The following is a 23,521-nucleotide window of genomic DNA, read 5'->3' as shown; positions in this document are numbered from 1 at the left end:
AAATTATCCTGAAATATTACGTCACTTTAATGAAATTATAGCAATATTTCAGTCAGAGAAAGAACATACTGACTGGCTGCCCGGGTTCGAGCCCAGCTTTAATACACCAAGCCAAGACACATCAAATGCCATTGAATGATACAGCATTTTGAAATGATGCAAAACACTTAAATACAATTTCCTGGAAGCACTATTGTAATTACCTACATACTAAAATTTTGAGCAAAAATTAAAGAAAACTAAGATACTCTTTTTCTTTAGAAGGAATCAAAGTCATATACTAATGTACGGATGCTCAACGTATTGTACTATAAAACCTAAACATAGGAATGAAATTTTGTCAGCTATGTGAGATGTCCAATAAAGAGGAATTCCGTAAATTGTAGAATAGAACCTACGTCTGAAAACAGATGAATGGTAAAACATAATTCAAATACTTTACTTTTAGCACTGAAGCAGGTATTCTACATTTAACTGCCTTAATTCACATACAGAATTAGTAATATAATAGCTCAAAATATTGTAAGAACAAAAGACGCATTACATAAACATTAAAAGAAATCTATATACACTTATTAGTATTACGAGGGTTTATTCTGAAATATTATAAGGTCACTTTCAATGAAATGATAGAAATTTTCACTCAGGGAAGGGACATTCTGTCTGGCTGCCTAGGTTGTATCCCAGCTCTTGTTACAAAAGTTTCATAGAAGAATTTTAAAAGTCCAGAAACGAAACTTATGAAGAAATTATTGAACATACCTGGTTCTACGATTTAGCCATTCTTACAGACATAATAACTAAATCTTAAACTTGAGGGGGAGGAGAGAACTAAACTAAAGTCTTTGAATTAAAGGTCTTATAAATTCATTTTAAATCAAATTAATTTTGTTAAAATATTACACAAATATAAGGAATATACATTTTTACCATAATGTAATGTACGTTTTGCCACTTTGAAAATCTCGAGAACTAAAGCGTGAAATATAAGAAAACTGAAACAAACATTTGAAAAATCTCATCGAGCTTAAGTTAGTTTCTAAATTAGATGTTTTGAGTGTATTTAAAATTAGGGCAACTACTTCGTTCACTTCAAACCCATTACATAAAACTAGTATTTAAGAAAAATGGTAAAAGATTGCAAATAGGTTAAATAACAATTCTACTGATCTAGAAATGGAAGTAAATGATTTTCATCCTAATTAAGATCAAGAATATCACAAAAAGCCATTTGAATAGTCCTAGATCAGAAAAATCATGACCTGTTAAACTTTTAAAAAGATAAATTTCTGCTTTCGATCTACTAAAAAATGTGAAAGAGGATTTTCGACAACGAACTTGTTAAAAATCAATGTTCAGATACAAGATAACAAACAAACATCCGAACGACTGCATGGATTTAGCCATAACATGGCATGTACCAGAGGGAAAGAAAAACTTGCAGAAGAAATGCAGTGTACAAATTATAACATTCAAGCATTTCTAGTGGAAATAAAGTTAATATAAAACAAGAATTACCAGCCACAGATGTGTTTTTGCTCTGCACTATTTCTCCATTCTTTTCCTCTTCGTTCATTTTCTTTCACGATATCATGTTCTGCAATCCAAGAGTGCACAAAAATGATGACAAATTACACTAGAAGAGGCCAAGGGGGGAAAAGGAATCATTACATTTTAACTACTTTGATAATAAAGAATAATTATACACACACAGAAATATCTAATATTGTTTCTTAATATATAAAACTTCAAAAGCAGCCTTCTTTGTTTTAAATTCCAGCAATGTGCTACATTGTTACTAAAATCATGACTGCAGTCGATAGAAAAGCAAATGATTTTCCTAATACGACAAAAGTACAGTAAGCAAAGGGGGATTTTAATGTATGGGTACAACATGAACAATAAAAGAAAAAAAATTAGACAGTTATTACGGATACACAGAATAAAAGGGATAATGATCTTCGAGAGTAAATAATTTCAGCGCTGCAAAAAGATGGCACGAAAAGACAATAAGCAGGTAATTTTAAGTAACAAATAAACAAAATAAACTTTACTGTTAGCTTTACTGAAGCAGATGTTATATATTAAACAATCTTAATTCACACACAGAATTAGTGCCATAACAGATCAAAAAAGAGTAATAATCAAACTCGCAATATATTAACATTAAAATAGCTATACATATATATATTTTTATAGATTTCTTTTTAGAAAGGGCTGAAAAACACAATTCTAAAAACAGATTTCCAAGAACATCTTGGAAACAAAAGTCATTAAACATAAAAAAATATTTCATTCAGAATTTTAACGCAAGAACCGCTTCTATTTTTAAGTTCTTTACTTAGGTACTCTTATCCATGAGAGAGGAACGCTTAACCCAATGTACAAGAAATTATCCTGAAATATTACGTCACTTTAATGAAATTATAGCAATATTTCAGTCAGAGAAAGAACATACTGACTGGCTGCCCGGGTTCGAGCCCAGCTTTAATACACCAAGCCAAGACACATCAAATGCCATTGAATGATACAGCATTTTGAAATGATGCAAAACACTTAAATACAATTTCCTGGAAGCACTATTGTAATTACCTACATACTAAAATTTTGAGCAAAAATTAAAGAAAACTAAGATACTCTTTTTCTTTAGAAGGAATCAAAGTCATATACTAATGTACGGATGCTCAACGTATTGTACTATAAAACCTAAACATAGGAATGAAATTTTGTCAGCTATGTGAGATGTCCAATAAAGAGGAATTCCGTAAATTGTAGAATAGAACCTACGTCTGAAAACAGATGAATGGTAAAACATAATTCAAATACTTTACTTTTAGCACTGAAGCAGGTATTCTACATTTAACTGCCTTAATTCACATACAGAATTAGTAATATAATAGCTCAAAATATTGTAAGAACAAAAGACGCATTACATAAACATTAAAAGAAATCTATATACACTTATTAGTATTACGAGGGTTTATTCTGAAATATTATAAGGTCACTTTCAATGAAATGATAGAAATTTTCACTCAGGGAAGGGACATTCTGTCTGGCTGCCTAGGTTGTATCCCAGCTCTTGTTACAAAAGTTTCATAGAAGAATTTTAAAAATCCAGAAACGAAACTTATGAAGAAATTATTGAACATACCTGGTTCTACGATTTAGCCATTCTTACAGACATAATAACTAAATCTTAAACTTGAGGGGGAGGAGAGAACTAAACTAAAGTCTTTGAATTAAAGGTGTTATAAATTCATTTTAAATCAAATTAATTTTGTTAAAATATTACACAAATATAAGGAATATACATTTTTACCATAATGTAATGTACGTTTTGCCACTTTGAAAATCTCGAGAACTAAAGCGTGAAATATAAGAAAACTGAAACAAACATTTGAAAAATCTCATCGAGCTTAAGTTAGTTTCTAAATTAGATGTTTTGAGTGTATTTAAAATTAGGGCAACTACTTCGTTCACTTCAAACCCATTACATAAAACTAGTATTTAAGAAAAATGGTAAAAGATTGCAAATAGGTTAAATAACAATTCTACTGATCTAGAAATGGAAGTAAATGATTTTCATCCTAATTAAGATCAAGAATAGCACAAAAAGCCATTTGAATAGTCCTAGATCAGAAAAATCATGACCTGTTAAACTTTTAAAAAGATAAATTTCTGCTTTCGATCTACTAAAAAATGTGAAAGAGGATTTTCAACAATGAACTTGTTAAAAATCAATGTTCAGATACAGGATAACAAACAAACATCCGAACGACTGCATGGATTTAGCCATAACATGGCATGTACCAGAGGGAAAGAAAAACTTGCAGAAGAAATGCAGTGCACAAATTATAACATTCAAGCATTTCTAGTGGAAATAAAGTTAATATAAAACAAGAATTACCAGCCACAGATGTGTTTTTGCTCTGCACTATTTCTCCATTCTTTTCCTCTTCGTTCATTTTCTTTCATGATATCATGTTCTGAAATCCAAGAGTGCACAAAAATGATGACAAATTACACTAGAAGAGGCCAAGGGGGGGAAAGGAATCATTAGATTTTAACTACTTTGATAATAAAGAATAATTATACACACACAGAAATATCTAATATTGTTTCTTAATATATAAAACTTCAAAAGTAGCCTTCTTTGTTTTAAATTCCAGCAATGTGCTACATTGTTACTAAAATCATGACTGCAGTCGATAGAAAAGCAAATGATTTTCCTAATACGACAAAAGTACAGTAAGCAAAGGGGGATTTTAATGTATGGGTACAACATGAACAATAAAAGAAAAAAAATTAGACAGTTATTACGGATACACAGAATAAAAGGGATAATGATCTTCGAGAGTAAATAATTTCAGCGCTGCAAAAAGATGGCACCAAAAGACAATAAGCAGGTAATTTTAAGTAACAAATAAACAAAATAAACTTTACTGTTAGCTTTACTGAAGCAGATGTTATATATTAAACAATCTTAATTCACACACAGAATTAGTGACATTACAGATCAAAAAAGAGTAATAATCAAACTCGCAATATATTAACATTAAAATAGCTATACATATATATATTTTTATAGATTTTTTTTTTAGAAAGGGCTTAAAAACACCATTCTAAAAACAGATTTCGAAGAACATCTTGGAAACAAAAGTCATTAACCATAAAAAAATATGTCATTCAGAATTTTAACGTAAGATCCCTTTCTATTTTTAAGTTCTTTACTTAGGTACTCTTATCCATGAGAGAGGAACGCTTAACCCAATCTACAAGAAATTATCCTGAAATATTACGTCACTTTAATGAAATTATAGCAATATTTCAGTCAGAGAAAGAACATACTGACTGGCTGCCCGGGTTCGAGCCCAGCTTTAATACACCAAGCCAAGACACATCAAATGCCATTGAATGATACAGCATTTTGAAATGATGCAAAAAATTTAAATGCTATTTTCTGGAAGCACTATTGTAATTACCTACATACTAAAATTTTGAGCAAAAATTAAAGAAAACTAAGATACTCTTTTTCTTTAGAAGGAATCAAAGTCATATACTAATGTACGGATGCTCAACGTATTGTACTATAAAACCTAAACATAGGAATGAAATTTTGTCAGCTATGTGAGATGTCCAATAAAGAGGAATTCCGTAAATTGTAGAATAGAACCTACGTCTGAAAACAGATGAATGGTAAAACATAATTCAAATACTTTACTTTTAGCACTGAAGCAGGTATTCTACATTAAACTGCCTTAATTCACATACAGAATTAGTAATATAATAGCTCAAAATATTGTAAGAACAAAACACGCATTACATAAACATTAAAAGAAATCTATATACATTTATTAGTGTTACGAGGGTTTATTCTGAAATATTATAAGGTCACTTTCAATGAAATGATAGAAATTTTCGCTCAGGGAAGGGACATTCTGTCTGGCTGCCTAAGTTCTATCCCAGCTCTTGTTACAAAAGTTTCATAGAAGAATTTTAAAAATCCAGAAACGAAACTTATGAAGAAATTATTGAACATACCTGGTTCTACGATTTAGCGATTCTTACAGACATAATAACTAAATCTTAAACTTGAGGGGGAGGAGAGAAATAAACTAAAGTCTTTGAATTAAAGGTCTTATAAATTCATTTTAAATCAAATTAATTTTGTGAAAATATTACACAAATATAAGGAATATACATTTTTAACATAATGTAATGTACGTTTTGCCATTTTGAAAATCTCGAAAACTAAAGCGTGAAATATAAGAAAACTGAAACAAACATTTGAAAAATCTCATCGAGCTTAAGTTAGTTTCTAAATTAGATGTTTTGAGTGTATTTAAAATTAGGGCAACTACTTCATTCACTTCAAACCCATTACATAATACTAGTATTTAAGAAAAATGGTAAAAGATTGTAAATATGTTAAATAACAATTCTACTGATCTAGAAATGGAAGTAACTGATTTTCATCCTAATTAAGATCAAGAATATCACAAAAAGCGATTTGAATAGTCCTAGATCAGAAAAATCATGACCTGTTAAACTTTTAAAAAGATAAATTCCTGCTTTCGATCTACTAAAAGATGTGAAAGATGATTTTCAACAACGAACTTGTTAAAAATCAATGTTCAGATACAAGATAACAAACAAACATCCGAACGACTGCATGGATTTAGCCATAACATGGCATGTACCAGAGGGAAAGAAAAACTCGCAGAAGAAATGCAGTGTACAAATTATAACATTCAAGCATTTCTAGTGGAAATAAAGTTAATATAAAACAAGAATTACCAGCCACAGATGTGTTTTTGCTCTGCACTATTTCTCCATTCTTTTCCTCTTCGTTCTTTTTCTTTCATGATATCATGTTCTGCAATCCAAGAGTGCAAAAAATGATGACAAATTACACTAGAAGAGGCCAAGGGGGGAAAAGGAATCATTAGATTTTAACTACTTTGATAATAAAGAATAATTATATACACACAGAAATATCTAATATTGTTTCTTAATATATAAAACTTCAAAAGTAGCCTTCTGTGTTTTAAATTCCAGCAATGTGCTATATTGTTACTAAAATCATGACTGCAGTCGATAGAAAAGCAAATGATTTTCCTAATACGACAAAAGTACAGTAAGCGAAGGGGGATTTTAATGTATGGGTAAAACATGAACAATAAAAGAAAAAAAATTAGACAGTTATTACGGATACACAGAATAAAAGGGATAATGATCTTCGAGAGTAAATAATTTCAGCGCTGCAAAATGATGGCACCAAAAGACAATAAGCAGGTAATTTTAAGTAACAAATAAACAAAATAAAATTTACTGTTAGCTTTACTGAAGCAGATGTTATATATTAAACAATCTTAATTCACACACAGAATTAGTGACATTACAGATCAAAAAAGAGTATAATCAAACTCGCAATATATTAACATTAAAATAGCTATACATATATATATTTTTATAGATTTTTTTTTTAGAAAGGGCTTAAAAACACCATTCTAAAAACAGATTTCGAAGAACATCTTGGAAACAAAAGTCATTAACCATAAAAAAATATGTCATTCAGAATTTTAACGTAAGATCCCTTTCTATTTTTAAGTTCTTTACTTAGGTACTCTTATCCATGAGAGAGGAACGCTTAACCCAATCTACAAGAAATTATCCTGAAATATTACGTCACTTTAATGAAATTATAGCAATATTTCAGTCAGAGAAAGAACATACTGACTGGCTGCCCGGGTTCGAGCCCAGCTTTAATACACAAAGCCAAGACACATCAAATGCCATTGAATGATACAGCATTTTGAAATGATGCAAAAAATTTAAATGCTATTTTCTGGAAGCACTATTGTAATTACCTACATACTAAAATTTTGAGCAAAAATTAAAGAAAACTAAGATACTCTTTTTCTTTAGAAGGAATCAAAGTCATATACTAATGTACGGATGCTCAACTTATTGTACTATAAAACCTAAACATAGGAATGAAATTTTGTCAGCTATGTGAGAGGTCCAATAAAGAGGAATTCCGTAAATTGTAGAATAGAACCTACGTCTGAAAACAGATGAACGGTAAAACATAATTCAAATACTTTACTTTTAGCACTGAAGCAGGTATTCTACATTAAACTGCCTTAATTCACATACAGAATTAGTAATATAATAGCTCAAAATATTGTAAGAACAAAACACGCATTACATAAACATTAAAAGAAATCTATATACATTTATTAGTATTACGAGGGTTTATTCTGAAATATTATAAGGTCACTTTCAATGAAATGATAGAAATTTTAACTCAGGGAAGGGACATTCTGTCTGGCTGCCTAGGTTGTATCCCAGCTCTTGTTACAAAAGTTTCATAGAAGAATTTTAAAAATCCAGAAACGAAACTTATGAAGAAATTATTGAACATACCTGGTTCTACGATTTAGCCATTCTTACAGACATAATAACTAAATCTTAAACTTGAGGGGGAGGAGAGAACTAAACTAAAGTCTTTGAATTAAAGGTCTTATAAATTCATTTTAAATCAAATTAATTTTGTGAAAATATTACACAAATATAAGGAATATACATTTTTACCATAATGTAATTTATCTTTTGTCACTTTGAAAATCTCGAGAACTAAAGCGTGAAATATAAGAAAACTGAAACAAACATTTGAAAAATCTCATCGAGCTTAAGTGAATTTCTAAATTAGATGTTTTGAGTGTATTTAAAATTAGGGCAACTACTTCGTTCACTTCAAACCCATTACATAATACTAGTATTTAAGAAAAATGGTAAAAGATTGCAAATATGTTAAATAACAATTCTACTGATCTAGAAATGGAAGTAACTGATTTTCATCCTAATTAAGATCAAGAATATCACAAAAAGCCATTTGAATAGTCTAGATCAGAAAAATCATGACCTGTTAAACTTTTAAAAAGATAAATTTCTGCTTTCGATCTACTAAAAAATGTGAAAGAGGATTTTCAACAACGAACTTGTTAAAAATCAATGTTCAGATACAAGATAACAAACAAACATCCGAACGACTGCATGGATTTAGCCATAACATGGCATGTACCAGAGGGAAAGAAAAACTCGCAGAAGAAATGCAGTGTACAAATTATAACATTCAAGCATTTCTAGTGGAAATAAAGTTAATATAAAACAAGAATTACCAGCCACAGATGTGTTTTTGCTCTGCACTATTTCTCCATTCTTTTCCTCTTCGTTCTTTTTCTTTCATGATATCATGTTCTGCAATCCAAGAGTGCACAAAAATGATGACAAATTACACTAGAAGAGGCCAAGGGGGGAAAAGGAATCATTAGATTTTAACTACTTTGATAATAAAGAATAATTATACACACACAGAAATATCTAATATTGCTTCTTAATATATAAAACTTCAAAAGTAGCCTTCTTTGTTTTAAATTCCAGCAATGTGCTACATTGTTACTAAAATCATGAATGCAGTCGATAGAAAAGCAAATGATTTTCCTAATACGACAAAAGTACAGTAAGCGAAGGGGGATTTTAATGTATGGGTACAACATGAACAATAAAAGAAAAAAAATTAGACAGTTATTACGGATACACAGAATAAAAGGGATAATGATCTTCGAGAGTAAATAATTTCAGCGCTGCAAAATGATGGCACCAAAAGACAATAAGCAGGTAATTTTAAGTAACAAATAAACAAAATAAACTTTACTGTTAGCTTTACTGAAGCAGATGTTATATATTAAACAATCTTAATTCACACACAGAATTAGTCACATAACAGATCAAAAAAGAGTAATAATCAAACTCGCAATATATTAACATTAAAATAGCTATACATATATATATTTTTATAGATTTTTTTTTTAGAAAGGGCTTAAAAACACCATTCTAAAAACAGATTTCGAAGAACATCTTGGAAACAAAAGTCATTAACCATAAAAAAGTATGTTATTCAGAATTTTAATGTAAGAACCGTTTCTATTTTTAAGTTCTTTACTTAGGTACTCTTATCCATGAGAGAGGAACACTTAACCCAATGTACAAGAAATTATCCTGAAATATTACGTCACTTTAATGAAATTATAGCAATATTTCAGTCAGAGAAAGAACATACTGACTGGCTGCCCGGGTTCGAGCCCAGCTTTAATACACCAAGCCAAGACACATCAAATGCCATTGAATGATACAGCATTTTGAAATGATGCAAAAAATTTAAATGCTATTTTCTGGAAGCACTATTGTAATTACCTACATACTAAAATTTTGAGCAAAAATTAAAGGAAACTAAGATACTCTTTTTCTTTAGAAGGAATCAAAGTTATATACTAATGTACGGATGCTCAACGTATTGTACTATAAAACCTAAACATAGGAATGAAATTTTGTCAGCTATGTGAGACGTCCAATAAAGAGGAATTCCATAAATTGTAGAATAGAACCTACGTCTGAAAACAGATGAATGGTAAAACATAATTCAAATACTTTACTTTTAGCACTGAAGCAGGTATTCTACATTTAACTGCCTTAACTCACATACAGAATTAGTAATATAATAGCTCAAAATATTGTAAGAACAAAAGACGCATTACATAAACATTAAAAGAAATCTATATACATTTATTAGTATTACGAGGGTTTATTCTGAAATATTATAAGGTCACTTTCAATGAAATGATAGAAATTCTCACTCAGGAAAAGGACATTCTGTCTGGCTGCCTAGGTTGTATCCCAGCTCTTGTTACAAAAGTTTCATAGAAGAATTTTAAAAATCCAGAAACGAAACTTATGAAGAAATTATTGAACATACCTGGTTCTACGATTTAGCCATTCTTACAGACATAATAACTAAATCTTAAACTTGAGGGGGAGGAGAGAACTATACTAAAGTCTTTGAATTAAAGGTCTTATAAATTCATTTTAAATCAAATTAATTTTGTGAAAATATTACACAAATATAAGGAATATACATTTTTACCATAATGTAATGTACGTTTTGCCACTTTGAAAATCTCGAGAACTAAAGCGTGAAATATAAGAAAACTGAGACAAACATTTGAAAAATCTCATCGAGCTTAAGTGAGTTTCTAAATTAGATGTTTTGAGTGTATTTAAAATTAGGGCAACTACTTCGTTCACTTCAAACCCATTACATAATACTAGTATTTAAGAAAAATGGTAAAAGATTGCAAATATGTTAAATAACAATTCTACTGATCTAGAAATGGAAGTAACTGATTTTCATCCTAACTAAGATCAAGAATATCACAAAAAGCCATTTGAATAGTCTAGATCAGAAAAATCATGACCTGTTAAACTTTTAAAAAGATAAATTTCTGCTTTCGATCTACTAAAAAATGTGAAAGAGGATTTTCAACAACGAACTTGTTAAAAATCAATGTTCAGATACAAGATAACAAACAAACATCCGAACGACTGCATGGATTTAGCCATAACATGGCATGTAACAGAGGGAAAGAAAAACTCGCAGAAGAAATGCAGTGTACAAATTATAACATTCAAGCATTTCTAGTGGAAATAAAGTTAATATAAAACAAGAATTACCAGCCACAGATATCTTTTTGCTCTGCACTATTTCTCCATTCTTTTCATCTTTGTTCTTTTTCTTTCATGATATCATGTTCTGCAATCCAAGAGTGCACAAAAATGATGACAAATTACACTAGAAGAGGCCAAGGAGGGGAAAAGGAATCATTAGATTTTAACTACTTTGAAATTAAAGAATAATTATACACACACAGAAATATCTAATATTCTTTCTTAATATATAAAACTTCAAAAGTAGCCTTCTTTGTTTTAAATTCCAGCAATGTGCTACATTGTTACTAAAATCATGACTGCAGTCGATAGAAAAGCAAATGATTTTCCTAATACGACAAAAGTACAGTAAGCGAAGGGGGATTTTAATGTATGGGTACAACATGAACAATAAAAGAAAAAAAATTAGACAGTTATTACGGATACACAGAATAAAAGGGATAATGATCTTCGAGAGTAAATAATTTCAGCGCTGCAAAATGATGGCACCAAAAGACAATAAGCAGGTAATTTTAAGTAACAAATAAACAAAATAAACTTTACTGTTAGCTTTACTGAAGCAGATGTTATATATTAAACAATCTTAATTCACACACAGAATTAGTGACATAACAGATCAAAAAAGAGTAATAATCAAACTCGCAATATATTAACATTAAAATAGCTATACATATATATATTTTTATAGATTTTTTTTTTAGAAAGGGCTTAAAAACACCATTCTAAAAACAGATTTCGAAGAACATCTTGGAAACAAAAGTCATTAACCATAAAAAAATATGTCATTCAGAATTTTAACGTAAGAACCGTTTCTATTTTTAAGTTCTTTACTTAGGTACTCTTATCCATGAGAGAGGAACGCTTAACCCAATGTACAAGAAATTATCCTGAAATATTACGTCACTTTAATGAAATTATAGCAATATTTCAGTCAGAGAAAGAACATACTGACTGGCTGCCCGGGTTCGAGCCCAGCTTTAATACACCAAGCCAAGACACATCAAATGCCATTGAATGATACAGCATTTTGAAATGATGCAAAAAATTTAAATGCTATTTTCTGGAAGCACTATTGTAATTACCTACATACTAAAATTTTGAGCAAAAATTAAAGGAAACTAAGATACTCTTTTTCTTTAGAAGGAATCAAAGTCATATACTAATGTACGGATGCTCAACGTATTGTACTATAAAACCTAAACATAGGAATGAAATTTTGTCAGCTATGTGAGACGTCCAATAAAGAGGAATTCCATAAATTGTAGAATAGAACCTACGTCTGAAAACAGATGAATGGTAAAACATAATTCAAATACTTTACTTTTAGCACTGAAGCAGGTATTCTACATTTAACTGCCTTAACTCACATACAGAATTAGTAATATAATAGCTCAAAATATTGTAAGAACAAAAGACGCATTACATAAACATTAAAAGAAATCTATATACATTTATTAGTATTACGAGGGTTTATTCTGAAATATTATAAGGTCACTTTCAATGAAATGATAGAAATTCTCACTCAGGGAAAGGACATTCTGTCTGGCTGCCTAGGTTGTATCCCAGCTCTTGTTACAAAAGTTTCATAGAAGAATTTTAAAAATCCAGAAACGAAACTTATGAAGAAATTATTGAACATACCTGGTTCTACGATTTAGCCATTCTTACAGACATAATAACTAAATCTTAAACTTGAGGGGGAGGAGAGAACTAAACTAAAGTCTTTGAATTAAAGGTCTTATAAATTCATTTTAAATCAAATTAATTTTGTGAAAATATTACACAAATATAAGGAATATACATTTTTACCATAATGTAATGTACGTTTTGCCACTTTGAAAATCTCGAGAACTAAAGCGTGAAATATAAGAAAACTGAAACAAACATTTGAAAAATCTCATCGAGCTTAAGTGAGTTTCTAAATTAGATGTTTTGAGTGTATTTAAAATTAGGGCAACTACTTCGTTCACTTCAAACCCATTACATAATACTAGTATTTAAGAAAAATGGTAAAAGATTGCAAATATGTTAAATAACAATTCTACTGATCTAGAAATGGAAGTAACTGATTTTCATCCTAATTAAGATCAAGAATATCACAAAAAGCCATTTGAATAGTCTAGATCAGAAAAATCATGACCTGTTAAACTTTTAAAAAGATAAATTTCTGCTTTCGATCTACTAAAAAATGTGAAAGAGCATTTTCAACAACGAACTTGTTAAAAATCAATGTTCAGATACAAGATAACAAACAAACATCCGAACGACTGCATGGATTTAGTCATAACATGGCATGTAACAGAGGGAAAGAAAAACTCGCAGAAGAAATGCAGTGTACAAATTATAACATTCAAGCATTTCTAGTGGAAATAAAGTTAATATAAAACAAGAATTACCAGCCACAGATATCTTTTTGCTCTGCACTATTTCTCCATTCTTTTCATCTTTGTTCTTTTTCTTTCATGATATCATGTTCTGCAATCCAAGAGTGCACAAAAATGATGACAAATTACACTAGAAGAGGCCAAGGAGGGGAAAAGGAATCATTAGATTTTAACTACTTTGAAATTAAAGAATAATTATACACACACAGAAATATCTAATATTCTTTCTTAATATATAAAACTTCAAAAGTAGCCTTCTTTGTTTTAAATTCCAGCAATGTGCTACATTGTTACTAAAATCATGACTGCAGTCGATAGAAAAGCAAATGATTTTCCTAATACGACAAAAGTACAGTAAGCGAAGGGGGATTTTAATGTATGGGTACAACATGAACAATAAAAGAAAAAAAATTAGACAGTTATTACGGATACACAGAATAAAAGGGATAATGATCTTCGAGAGTAAATAATTTCAGCGCTGCAAAATGATGGCACCAAAAGACAATAAGCAGGTAATTTTAAGTAACAAATAAACAAAATAAACTTTACTGTTAGCTTTACTGAAGCAGATGTTATATATTAAACAATCTTAATTCACACACAGAATTAGTGACATAACAGATCAAAAAAGAGTAATAATCAAACTCGCAATATATTAACATTAAAATAGCTATACATATATATATTTTTATAGATTTTTTTTTTAGAAAGGGCTTAAAAACACCATTCTAAAAACAGATTTCGAAGAACATCTTGGAAACAAAAGTCATTAACCATAAAAAAATATGTCATTCAGAATTTTAACGTAAGAACCGTTTCTATTTTTAAGTTCTTTACTTAGGTACTCTTATCCATGAGAGAGGAACGCTTAACCCAATGTACAAGAAATTATCCTGAAATATTACGTCACTTTAATGAAATTATAGCAATATTTCAGTCAGAGAAAGAACATACTGACTGGCTGCCCGGGTTCGAGCCCAGCTTTAATACACCAAGCCAAGACACATCAAATGCCATTGAATGATACAGCATTTTGAAATGATGCAAAAAATTTAAATGCTATTTTCTGGAAGCACTATTGTAATTACCTACATACTAAAATTTTGAGCAAAAATTAAAGGAAACTAAGATACTCTTTTTCTTTAGAAGGAATCAAAGTCATATACTAATGTACGGATGCTCAACGTATTGTACTATAAAACCTAAACATAGGAATGAAATTTTGTCAGCTATGTGAGACATCCAATAAAGAGGAATTCCATAAATTGTAGAATAGAACCTACGTCTGAAAACAGATGAATGGTAAAACATAATTCAAATACTTTACTTTTAGCACTGAAGCAGGTATTCTACATTTAACTGCCTTAACTCACATACAGAATTAGTAATATAATAGCTCAAAATATTGTAAGAACAAAAGACGCATTACATAAACATTAAAAGAAATCTATATACATTTATTAGTATTACGAGGGTTTATTCTGAAATATTATAAGGTCAATGAAATGATAGAAATTCTCACTCAGGGAAAGGACATTCTGTCTGGCTGCCTAGGTTGTATCCCAGCTCTTGTTTCATAGAAGAATTTTAAAAATCCAGAAACGAAACTTATGAAGAAATTATTGAACATACCTGGTTCTACGATTTAGCCATTCTTACAGACATAATAACTAAATCTTAAACTTGAGGGGGAGGAGAGAACTAAACTAAAGTCTTTGAATTAAAGGTCTTATAAATTCATTTTAAATCAAATTAATTTTGTGAAAATATTACACAAATATAAGGAATATACATTTTTACCATAATGTAATGTACGTTTTGCCACTTTGAAAATCTCGAGAACTAAAGCGTGAAATATAAGAAAACTGAAACAAACATTTGAAAAATCTCATCGAGCTTAAGTGAGTTTCTAAATTAGATGTTTTGAGTGTATTTAAAATTAGGGCAACTACTTCGTTCACTTCAAACCCATTACATAATACTAGTATTTAAGAAAAATGGTAAAAGATTGCAAATATGTTAAATAACAATTCTACTGATCTAGAAATGGAAGTAACTGATTTTCATCCTAATTAAGATCAAGAATATCACAAAAAGCCATTTGAATAGTCTAGATCAGAAAAATCATGACCTGTTAAACTTTTAAAAAGATAAATTTCTGCTTTCGATCTACTAAAAAATGTGAAAGAGGATTTTCAACAACGAACTTGTTAAAAATCAATGTTCAGATACAAGATAACAAACAAACATCCGAACGACTGCATGGATTTAGTCATAACATGGCATGTAACAGAGGGAAAGAAAAACTCGCAGAAGAAATGCAGTGTACAAATTATAACATTCAAGCATTTCTAGTGGAAATAAAGTTAATATAAAACAAGAATTACCAGCCACAGATATCTTTTTGCTCTGCACTATTTCTCCATTCTTTTCATCTTTGTTCTTTTTCTTTCATGATATCATGTTCTGCAATCCAAGAGTGCACAAAAATGATGACAAATTACACTAGAAGAGGCCAAGGAGGGGAAAAGGAATCATTAGATTTTAACTACTTTGAAATTAAAGAATAATTATACACACACAGAAATATCTAATATTCTTTCTTAATATATAAAACTTCAAAAGTAGCCTTCTTTGTTTTAAATTCCAGCAATGTGCTACATTGTTACTAAAATCATGACTGCAGTCGATAGGAAAGCAAATGATTTTCCTAATACGACAAAAGTACAGTAAGCGAAGGGGGATTTTAATGTATGGGTACAACATGAACAATAAAAGAAAAAAAATTAGACAGTTATTACGGATACACAGAATAAAAGGGATAATGATCTTCGAGAGTAAATAATTTCAGCGCTGCAAAATGATGGCACCAAAAGACAATAAGCAGGTAATTTTAAGTAACAAATAAACAAAATAAACTTTACTGTTAGCTTTACTGAAGCAGATGTTATATATTAAACAATCTTAATTCACACACAGAATTAGTGACATAACAGATCAAAAAAGAGTAATAATCAAACTCGCAATATATTAACATTAAAATAGCTATACATATATATATTTTTATAGATTTTTTTTTTAGAAAGGGCTTAAAAACACCATTCTAAAAACAGATTTCGAAGAACATCTTGGAAACAAAAGTCATTAACCATAAAAAAATATGTCATTCAGAATTTTAACGTAAGAACCGTTTCTATTTTTAAGTTCTTTACTTAGGTACTCTTATCCATGAGAGAGGAACGCTTAACCCAATGTACAAGAAATTATCCTGAAATATTACGTCACTTTAATGAAATTATAGCAATATTTCAGTCAGAGAAAGAACATACTGACTGGCTGCCCGGGTTCGAGCCCAGCTTTAATACACCAAGCCAAGACACATCAAATGCCATTGAATGATACAGCATTTTGAAATGATGCAAAAAATTTAAATGCTATTTTCTGGAAGCACTATTGTAATTACCTACATACTAAAATTTTGAGCAAAAATTAAAGGAAACTAAGATACTCTTTTTCTTTAGAAGGAATCAAAGTCATATACTAATGTACGGATGCTCAACGTATTGTACTATAAAACCTAAACATAGGAATGAAATTTTGTCAGCTATGTGAGACGTCCAATAAAGAGGAATTCCGTAAATTGTAGAATAGAACCTACGTCTGAAAACAGATGAATGGTAAAACATAATTCAAATACTTTACTTTTAGCACTGAAGCAGGTATTCTACATTTAACTGCCTTAACTCACATACAGAATTAGTAATATAATAGCTCAAAATATTGTAAGAACAAAAGACACATTACATAAACATTAAAAGAAATCTATATACATTTATTAGTATTACGAGGGTTTATTCTGAAATATTATAAGGTCACTTTCAATGAAATGATAGAAATTCTCACTCAGGAAAAGGACATTCTGTCTGGCTGCCTAGGTTGTATCCCAGCTCTTGTTACAAAAGTTTCATAGAAGAATTTTAAAAATCCAGAAACGAAACTTATGAAGAAATTATTGAACATACCTGGTTCTACGATTTAGCCATTCTTACAGACATAATAACTAAATCTTAAACTTGAGGGGGAGGAGAGAACTAAAGTCTTTGAATTAAAGGTCTTATAAATTCATTTTAAATCAAATTAATTTTGTGAAAATATTACACAAATATAAGGAATATACATTTTTACCATAATGTAATGTACGTTTTGCCACTTTGAAAATCTCGAGAACTAAAGCGTGAAATATAAGAAAACTGAAACAAACATTTGAAAAATCTCATCGAGCTTAAGTGAGTTTCTAAATTAGATGTTTTGAGTGTATTTAAAATTAGGGCAACTACTTCGTTCACTTCAAACCCATTACATAATACTAGCATTTAAGAAAAATGGTAAAAGATTGCAAATATGTTAAATAACAATTCTACTGATCTAGAAATGGAAGTAACTGATTTTCATCCTAATTAAGATCAAGAATATCACAAAAAGCCATTTGAATAGTCTAGATCAGAAAAATCATGACCTGTTAAACTTTTAAAAAAATAAATTTCTGCTTTCGATCTACTAAAAAATGTGAAAGAGGATTTTCAACAACGAACTTGTTAAAAATCAATGTTCAGATACAAGATAACAAACAAACATCCGAACGACTGCATGGATTTAGCCATAACATGGCATGTAACAGAGGGAAAGAAAAACTCGCAGAAGAAATGCAGTGTACAAATTATAACATTCAAGCATTTCTAGTGGAAATAAAGTTAATATAAAACAAGAATTACCAGCCACAGATATCTTTTTGCTCTGCACTATTTCTCCATTCTTTTCATCTTTGTTCTTTTTCTTTCATGATATCATGTTCTGCAATCCAAGAGTGCACAAAAATGATGACAAATTACACTAGAAGAGGCCAAGGAGGGGAAAAGGAATCATTAGATTTTAACTACTTTGAAATTAAAGAATAATTATACACACACAGAAATATCTAATATTCTTTCTTAATATATAAAACTTTAAAAGTAGCCTTCTTTGTTTTAAATTCCAGCAATGTGCTACATTGTTACTAAAATCATGACTGCAGTCGATAGAAAAGCAAATGATTTTCCTAATACAACAAAAGTACAGTAAGCGAAGGGGGATTTTAATGTATGGGTACAACATGAACAATAAAAGAAAAAAAATTAGACAGTTATTACGGATACACAGAATAAAAGGGATAATGATCTTCGAGAGTAAATAATTTCAGCGCTGCAAAATGATGGCACCAAAAGACAATAAGCAGGTAATTTTAAGTAACAAATAAACAAAATAAACTTTACTGTTAGCTTTACTGAAGCAGATGTTATATATTAAACAATCTTAATTCACACACAGAATTAGTGACATAACAGATCAAAAAAGAGTAATAATCAAACTCGCAATATATTAACATTAAAATAGCTATACATATATATATTTTTATAGATTTTTTTTTTAGAAAGGGCTTAAAAACACCATTCTAAAAACAGATTTCGAAGAACATCTTGGAAACAAAAGTCATTAACCATAAAAAAGTATGTTATTCAGAATTTTAACGTAAGAACCGTTTCTATTTTTAAGTTCTTTACTTAGGTACTCTTATCCATGAGAGAGGAACGCTTAACCCAATGTACAAGAAATTATCCTGAAATATTACGTCACTTTAATGAAATTATAGCAATATTTCAGTCAGAGAAAGAACATACTGACTGGCTGCCCGGGTTCGAGCCCAGCTTTAATACACCAAGCCAAGACACATCAAATGCCATTGAATGATACAGCATTTTGAAATGATGCAAAAAATTTAAATGCTATTTTCTGGAAGCACTATTGTAATTACCTACATACTAAAATTTTGAGCAAAAATTAAAGGAAACTAAGATACTCTTTTTCTTTAGAAGGAATCAAAGTTATATACTAATGTACGGATGCTCAACGTATTGTACTATAAAACCTAAACATAGGAATGAAATTTTGTCAGCTATGTGAGACGTCCAATAAGGAGGAATTCCGTAAATTGTAGAATAGAACCTACGTCTGAAAACAGATGAATGGTAAAACATAATTCAAATACTTTACTTTTAGCACTGAAGCAGGTATTCTACATTTAACTGCCTTAACTCACATACAGAATTAGTAATATAATAGCTCAAAATATTGTAAGAACAAAAGACGCATTACATAAACATTAAAAGAAATCTATATACATTTATTAGTATTACGAGGGTTTATTCTGAAATATTATAAGGTCACTTTCAATGAAATGATAGAAATTCTCACTCAGGAAAAGGACATTCTGTCTGGCTGCCTAGGTTGTATCCCAGCTCTTGTTACAAAAGTTTCATAGAAGAATTTTAAAAATCCAGAAACGAAAGTTATGAAGAAATTATTGAACATACCTGGTTCTACGATTTAGCCATTCTTACAGACATAATAACTAAATCTTAAACTTGAGGGGGAGGAGAGAACTATACTAAAGTCTTTGAATTAAAGGTCTTATAAATTCATTTTAAATCAAATTAATTTTGTGAAAATATTACACAAATATAAGGAATATACATTTTTACCATAATGTAATGTACGTTTTGCCACTTTGAAAATCTCGAGAACTAAAGCGTGAAATATAAGAAAACTGAGACAAACATTTGAAAAATCTCATCGAGCTTAAGTGAGTTTCTAAATTAGATGTTTTGAGTGTATTTAAAATTAGGGCAACTACTTCGTTCACTTCAAACCCATTACATAATACTAGTATTTAAGAAAAATGGTAAAAGATTGCAAATATGTTAAATAACAATTCTACTGATCTAGAAATGGAAGTAACTGATTTTCATCCTAACTAAGATCAAGAATATCACAAAAAGCCATTTGAATAGTCTAGATCAGAAAAATCATGACCTGTTAAACTTTTAAAAAGATAAATTTCTGCTTTCGATCTACTAAAAAATGTGAAAGAGGATTTTCAACAACGAACTTGTTAAAAATCAATGTTCAGATACAAGATAACAAACAAACATCCGAACGACTGCATGGATTTAGCCATAACATGGCATGTAACAGAGGGAAAGAAAAACTCGCAGAAGAAATGCAGTGTACAAATTATAACATTCAAGCATTTCTAGTGGAAATAAAGTTAATATAAAACAAGAATTACCAGCCACAGATATCTTTTTGCTCTGCACTATTTCTCCATTCTTTTCATCTTTGTTCTTTTTCTTTCATGATATCATGTTCTGCAATCCAAGAGTGCACAAAAATGATGACAAATTACACTAGAAGAGGCCAAGGAGGGGAAAAGGAATCATTAGATTTTAACTACTTTGAAATTAAAGAATAATTATACACACACAGAAATATCTAATATTCTTTCTTAATATATAAAACTTCAAAAGTAGCCTTCTTTGTTTTAAATTCCAGCAATGTGCTACATTGTTACTAAAATCATGACTGCAGTCGATAGAAAAGCAAATGATTTTCCTAATACGACAAAAGTACAGTAAGCGAAGGGGGATTTTAATGTATGGGTACAACATGAACAATAAAAGAAAAAAAATTAGACAGTTATTACGGATACACAGAATAAAAGGGATAATGATCTTCGAGAGTAAATAATTTCAGCGCTGCAAAATGATGGCACCAAAAGACAATAAGCAGGTAATTTTAAGTAACAAATAAACAAAATAAACTTTACTGTTAGCTTTACTGAAGCAGATGTTATATATTAAACAATCTTAATTCACACACAGAATTAGTGACATAACAGATCAAAAAAGAGTAATAATCAAACTCGCAATATATTAACATTAAAATAGCTATACATATATATATTTTTATAGATTTTTTTTTTAGAAAGGGCTTAAAAACACCATTCTAAAAACAGATTTCGAAGAACATCTTGGAAACAAAAGTCATTAACCATAAAAAAATATGTCATTCAGAATTTTAACGTAAGAACCGTTTCTATTTTTAAGTTCTTTACTTAGGTACTCTTATCCATGAGAGAGGAACGCTTAACCCAATGTACAAGAAATTACCCTGAAATATTACGTCAGTTTAATGAAATTATAGCAATATTTCAGTCAAAGAAAGAACATACTGACTGGCTGCCCGGGTTCGAGCCCAGCTTTAATACACCAAGCCAAGACACATCAAATGCCATTGAATGATACAGCATTTTGAAATGATGCAAAAAATTTAAATGCTATTTTCTGGAAGCACTATTGTAATTACCTACATACTAAAATTTTGAGCAAAAATTAAAGAAAACTAAGATACTCTTTTTCTTTAGAAGGAATCAAAGTCATATACTAATGTACGGATGCTCAACGTATTGTACTATAAAACCTAAACATAGGAATGAAATTTTGTCAGCTATGTGAGACGTCCAATAAAGAGGAATTCCGTAAATTGTAGAATAGAACCTACGTCTAAAAACAGATGAATGGTAAAACATAATTCAAATACTTTACTTTTAGCACTGAAGCAGGTATTCTACATTTAACTGCCTTAATTCACATACAGAATTAGTAATATAATAGCTCAAAATATTGTAAGAACAAAAGACGCATTACATAAACATTAAAAGAAATCTATATACATTTATTAGTATTACGAGGGTTTATTCTCAAATATTAAAACGTCACTTTCAATGAAATGATAGAAATACTCACTCAGGGAAAGGACATTCTGTCTGGCTGCCTAGGTTGTATCCCAGCTCTTGTTACAAAAGTTTCATAGAAGAATTTTAAAAATCCAGAAACGAAACTTATGAAGAAATTATTGAACATACCTGGTTCTACGATTTAGCCATTCTTACAGACATAATAACTAAATCTTAAACTTGAGGGGGAGGAGAGAACTAAACTAAAGTCTTTGAATTAAAGGTCTTATAAATTCATTTTAAATCAAATTAATTTTGTAAAAATATTACACAAATATAAGGAATATACATTTTTACCATAATGTAATGTACGTTTTGCCACTTTGAAAATCTCGAGAACTAAAGCGTGAAATATAAGAAAACTGAAACAAACATTTGAAAAATCTCATCGAGCTTAAGTTAGTTTCTAAATTAGATGTTTTGAGTGTATTTAAAATTAGGCCAAATACTTCATTCACTTCAAACCCATTACATAATACTAGTATTTAAGAAAAATGGTAAAAGATTGCAAATATGTTAAATAACAATTCTAATGATCTAGAAATGGAAGCAACTGATTTTCATCCTAATTAACATCAAGAATATCACAAAAAGCCATTTGAATAGTCCTAGATCAGAAAAATCATGACCTGTTAAACTTCTAAAAAGATAAATTCCTGCTTTCGATCTACTAAAAGATGTGAAAGAGGATTTTCAACAACGAGCTTGTTAAAAATCAATGTTCAGATACAGGATAACAAACAAACATCCGAACGACTGCATGGATTTAGCCATAACATGGCATGTACCAGAGGGAAAGAAAAACTCGCAGAAGAAACGCAGTGTACAAATTATAACATTCAAGCATTTCTAGTGGAAATAAAGTTAATATAAAACAAGAATTACCAGCCACAGATATCTTTTTGCTCTGCACTATTTCTCCATTCTTTTCATCTTTGTTCTTTTTCTTTCATGATATCATGTTCTGCAATCCAAGAGTGCACAAAAATGATGACAAATTACACTAGAAGAGGCCAAGGAGGGGAAAAGGAATCATTAGATTTTAACTACTTTGAAATTAAAGAATAATTATACACACACAGAAATATCTAATATTCTTTCTTAATATATAAAACTTCAAAAGTAGCCTTCTTTGTTTTAAATTCCAGCAATGTGCTACATTGTTACTAAAATCATGACTGCAGTCGATAGAAAAGCAAATGATTTTCCTAATACGACAAAAGTACAGTAAGCGAAGGGGGATTTTAATGTATGGGTACAACATGAACAATAAAAGAAAAAAAATTAGACAGTTATTACGGATACACAGAATAAAAGGGATAATGATCTTCGAGAGTAAATAATTTCAGCGCTGCAAAATGATGGCACCAAAAGACAATAAGCAGGTAATTTTAAGTAACAA

At 29.8% G+C, this 23,521-nt stretch overlaps 1 long non-coding RNA gene across 1 annotated transcript; it reads right to left on the bottom strand.

The window, feature by feature from the left end:
* Positions 1–11,101: 11,101 nt before the first annotated feature.
* Positions 11,102–23,132, bottom strand: LOC146993062 (uncharacterized). Its single transcript, XR_015038337.1, has 6 exons — positions 23,005–23,132; positions 20,614–20,731; positions 18,224–18,341; positions 15,839–15,956; positions 13,464–13,581; positions 11,102–11,191 (listed from the first exon to the last, which is right to left on the bottom strand). It is a non-coding gene; the product is annotated as an uncharacterized LOC146993062 (long non-coding RNA).
* Positions 23,133–23,521: the final 389 nt, after the last annotated feature.

Source organism: Stegodyphus dumicola, chromosome X1 (genome assembly GCF_044657685.1).
Source record: "Stegodyphus dumicola isolate Sdum_Otavi_A_Nest chromosome X1, ASM4465768v1".
NCBI classification, from domain to species: domain Eukaryota; kingdom Metazoa; phylum Arthropoda; class Arachnida; order Araneae; family Eresidae; genus Stegodyphus; species Stegodyphus dumicola.
Note: the sequence above shows the minus strand (reverse complement) of the source record. Positions and strands in the feature narration are given on the sequence as shown.